Here is a 5,463-nt window from a genome sequence, read left to right as displayed (position 1 = left end):
GGTTTTTGCTATAGGGCGCGAGCGCTTGCCAGACAGAGAGAGAGAGACAGAGAGACAGAAAGCGAGAAATCACCCCCCAGGGGGGGATGGCCATGCCGCAATCCTTTATCTTCCATTCTCCTCTTGGGATCTTGGGCACGCACGCACATGTGCCCGGCGTGAGTTTTAAGCCACCGGGTCCGGGACGTGAACCACAGTCGACTACATGGGAGTCCAGTGACATAGCCATTACGCTAACTGCTGGTTCCCAATCAACTCATATTTTGAGGTTAGCAATTTGATTAAAAAAATTTTTACAGAAAATACTCAGAACGTAAATTGACATCTTGCCTATTAGAATTAGAGGAAAGAAATCTCTTCTACTAATATTTACATTTCACTAGGCTTTTGTTTCTAGATCCTTGTTCCTCTTAATGTATAAAAGGCACATTTTATACTTTTGTCTCTTTAGCAGCCATTGTCCTTTTGCCTTGTTTCTTACTGAGGAAACATACTTTCCAGAACACTGTGGGCCATGTGATGGAGGTACACAGAAATTGGCTCAAAATCTTATATTTCACTCAGCAATTCATCAAAATAACTCTTGAAGTTTTCACTTAATAAAAAAAGAAGGAAGTGTTATCTTTTCCATTAGAGTTGAATATAGGAAGCTATCCTTCTGGACCGTCTGGACCTTGAGGACTATAGCACAAGGAAAGAGAATAACTTGATAATAATGTCAATTGGAGGGAAACAGTTTAAGGAGCTGTATAAATCTCAAGTCATTATGGCATAGAGGCCTGTTAATCTGGCTTTAGAAGTACACTGGAATTTTCTGTTACATGAGATGAATAATCTTCTCCTCTTAACATTTGCTTACAGCACTCTGAGCTGAGGGGTTTCTTATCAGTAACTAAAAAATGACTGTGTAACTAAAATTCTAGAGACTTAGGTACAGTTAATATATTTTTGTTCCATCTTTCTATTTTTCTAGAAAGAATTGTTACCATAGTTTCTTATTCTAGTCTTACAATCTTTATATGATTATAAAGTTCAGTGATTATCCCAAGAAATTTTGTGAATTAAATAATTTTAATAATTCTACTACTTAATCAAATGAATCTAATATACACATTTCCTCTAAGAGGAATTCAAGAATGATACAAATTTCTTAACTGAGTCTAAAGAGAACCAAAGTGATTCCATATTGTGCTTAGTCTTGGGAGTCCCTGTTAACAGATTAACCCTTAGACCTAAGGCTCAACTAATGAAAGTGAGCAGTAACCTTTCTGAGTGCTTATAGAGACCCAGCAAAGGAGATAGAGAAGGGAGAAGTGTCCTTTTCCATATAACCATCCCCTTTCCACATAACCAACCAAGATTTTATTAGCTTAAGCATTGCAAAGTCAACCTTAGATGCTGACTGCTGCTAAAACAAGTTTTAAGATTTGTCTTGACTGACTCCATTTTGCTGCTAGTGCCTCTTTAATCATTGCTTATTTTTAACCTCCTTCAGAGAATTGAAACCAGTTGTTTTGCCCTACATATCCAGAACAAAAGCTGTCTCTTGAGCAGTGATTGCCTCTCTGAGGCTATCAGTTCTCCTTGTGACCCCACCCAAAGCAATGTCCTTGTGATGTAACCCTAATGCAATGAGACTTACTCTTTGCTTGTACATATATGCTCACATTTACCTCTAAAACTCCATAAGTTTTGTATCTCAGACTGTACATAATAGATGGCTATGGATTTCAGTTCATTCTCTTCCCAGTACTGAACATTCTGAAATAAATTCCTTTCCTTATTCACTAACATTTGTCTCTCAAGATTGTTTTTTGTCAAACAGCAAGTGGGAAAGACCTGATTTCTAATCCTCTGGTTCAAGCACTTTTGCCCGTTCTGGCATCATTTCCTCAACGAAAAGCTTCTATATATCATAGGATTAATAGGCCGAGTCATCCATTTATTTTGCAAAATTTCTAAGAATTTGTTTTTTAATAGACCACAGATTAATTTATTTTTAACACCCATCATACCATGAATTTATAGGGAATAGCTTCCGGTAGCTCAGGCTCCTTTCCATTGGTTCTCACAAAGTGTGCTTCTCTGGGTGGAGCAGGCTGGCACTTTAGTTTAACCCAGGTACCTTACTCTTTGGCTTCCTTCTTTTTCTGATCATTTTTCTTCACACGTTTAAGGAAGCTCTCTCTGCTCTTAGAATGCTTAATATGCTCAATATGCACATTAATTCTTTTAGCAAGAATCTTGCCCTTAACTTGTTTGTTCACAACAATGCCAATAGCATGCTGGGTAACATTGTAGACTCTTCCAGTTTTGCCATGGTAACATCTGTGGGGTATTTCTTTTTGAACAGTATCCATTCCCTTAATGTCTATAATGTCACCTTTCTTGTAGATTCGCATATATGTTGCCAAAAGAACAACTCCACATTTTCTAAAAGGCCTAGAGAACATACCCTTTGTGTTCATCATTTTGGTTAATTACTCAAAGATGGCAGTTCCGGCAAAAGCCAAGAATTTTTATTTTATTTTGTGAAGTGTTTCTATTTTCCTCAGAATAGGCTGGACAAATTATATAACACAATAGTTATCTTTGTGATCAGATCATTTGATCTAAAGAAAAGGCTCCTAAATACACAAACCCAGGATAAGATTAGTGTCAGGTCCTTGTTTAAAGAAGAGATCCATGCACTATCATCACATCTTAATTAAAAAAAAAAAAAAAAAGCTGTGTTCTCAGCTTCTATATACAATTGCCATTAGTTAAAGTCAGGTGAACAATATCTTTCAATAATTACTTATTAATCTGGCGACACTGATAAACGTTAACAATGATAATGGTAACGATAATAACCCAGTTATGATTTGTACAGTTTTAATTTTCAACAAATTATACATGCTTTTTACTAAAACAGTCATTTAAGTTACTAATTTCTAAACAAATTCCTTATAAGAAAATAAATGACTACATAACTATTTCCACTGTCCACCTGTTAGTTAAAGAAATTCCAGGGCAGTTTTACTATATAGGATTAGAATCAGTACTGACTTAATCATGAAACGCTCTCTAGCAGTGCCACCTGGTGGACAAAACTTATAGCGATTGTATCTGAATATATATCATATCTGAACATATTTACTCTTACAAAATGGACATTTCATAACATTATGATTCTCAAGACAATATGAAAATTCAATTTTAATTATTACTTTTGTTCAAAGTACTTAAAATTAATATAAATAAGTAGCATTATTTCTTCCTTTGTCCCTTCACTCTGTTCTATGTGTATTATCCCAAATGAAGAATATCACACGCAAAAAAAGAAGGCAACATCTATTTTTCTCTATAGCATTTACGACTCCCAGGCATCATTCTCCCTAACACTTATAAGATGCTTGAGGTGAGAGGCAGTTTTGCCATGGCTACTTATTATTTTCATAATATTCAATCCAGGAAATTTATGGGCTATATCTCCATACTTGAAGACCTACACATCACAAAATAAATACTGTTAAGATAAATGAATGGATAGATATTGTGTTCAGTTACAGTTAATACTATATTTGAAGACTCCAGAAAATACAGTTAAGTTCACAGGGGTGCCTGATGTTGTTTGTCAATGAGAGAGAAGATTTGACAGCAGACATTACAGATATTGAATATTATACAAGTACACTATGCTTTCAAAAATGTGAAATTCTCTATTGATGAAACTATTCAAGTGTATCCTGATTATTGATTTAAGAAGTATATAGAAATTATTCACTCTAATTTTTGCATTAAATTATTTAGAGCATATCCATGACTTAAATAAATCACAACTTTTGTATGTGAATATACTATACACTAAAAAAAGGTACTTTAAATTTTAAATCTGCTTTTTTCTTCCTCTCTTTAGGTAGAATATAGTTTTCAGTCTTTTGATGGATTATTTAAATTCATGAATGCTATATGACAGACAACTATAAATAGTTAAGAATAATTAAATTCTGTTCCTTTATTGCAACTCAGGAATCAATATCCCAAACTGGCACTTGGACATGCTGAGAGATCATAAAAGTTTCTGTAACCTTGTCTCTTCCTCCCCACCACAAAAGTTTCTGCAACCTTGTCTGTTCTCCCCCACATTAAACGAGATGCTTTCTCTGAGATTTATCTAATTGAGAATTATTTTCCATTAGAAGTGCAATTCTCTTGAACCTCCTCCCTAAGAAATTCATCAAGCAACTAGAGACAAGAATGACTAATTCTGAGAGCAATTTTCAGGCATTAACTAAAAAGTTTTAGCTATTGGGACCAGCAGTTAGTGTAATAGCTATGTCGCTGGACTCCCATGTAGTTGACTGCGGTTCACGTCCCAGACCCAGTGGCTTAAAACTCACGCTGGGCGCGTGTGCGTGTGTGCCAAAGATCCCAAGAGGAGAATGGAGAAGAAGGGATTGTGGCATGGCCATCCCCCCTGGGGGATGATTTCTCGCTTTCTGTCTCTCTGTCTTGTGAGCGCACGTGCCCTATAGCAAAAAGCCTTTAAAAAAAAAAAAAGTTTTAGCTATTAAGACACAAGAAGACAAACTGTTCTGGAGCAGTTTCACTTTTGCCTCTCACTTTTCAATAACTTCTTAGTCTCCTCCTGCTTCCAAAGAGAATTTATTTGTTTGTTCAGATGTTGCCAAAGGCACATGCACTTGCTGGAGCGAGAGAGAGAAAGAAACAGAGACAGAAAATGAGAGTTCACACTCTAGGGGGATGACCATGTCACAATCTCTTCTCCTCCATTCCTCTCACAAAATTTTGGACACATATGCACATGTGCCGAGTGCTTTTCAAGCCTGCTCTGGGACTGGAAACATCCAGTCAGACATGTGGGATCCAGCACCTAAACCACTGTGCCACCTGCTGGCTTGCAAAGAGAATCTTTTACTAACTATCATATGAATATTTGACTCATCCATTCCTTTTTCCCACACTCCTGTGAGAGGGTTTATAGGTCAGAATAATACGGGCCTGTCTTTTGAGCTCATAATTTTATATGACTCCCTTACACAAATATACACATTAAAATAAATTATTGCCATTTTCGCTTATTAATTTGCCTTGTCAGTCATCTTCAGCAGAATTTTCAAGAGGGTAAGGGAGATGTCCTCCACCTCCTATGCCATCATCATCTGATCATCTATTATCAAAACTAGAATTCTCTAATTCAACTAAAAATGATGCCATGAATATCTATCCACTTACGGGAATAGCTTTATCATTTAAAACACTACTTTTCTCTTATAATAATAATCACCCACCTCTATGGGATATTCTGGGAAATGCAAAAAAAAAAAAGAGAAACTGAATTATATTAATAGTTTAATTATTTTAGTGTCTAGAATTAATCTCAATCAGAAAGTATAAAATGTTTTATTTTGGGTCAACTGTTAAAATAGTGCTTTGTTTTCCTTTCCAATTATTCTGAGG

Source organism: Tupaia chinensis, unplaced genomic scaffold, assembly GCF_000334495.1.
Source record: "Tupaia chinensis unplaced genomic scaffold, TupChi_1.0 Scaffold146740_1, whole genome shotgun sequence".
Taxonomy (NCBI): domain Eukaryota; kingdom Metazoa; phylum Chordata; class Mammalia; order Scandentia; family Tupaiidae; genus Tupaia; species Tupaia belangeri.
Note: the sequence above shows the minus strand (reverse complement) of the source record.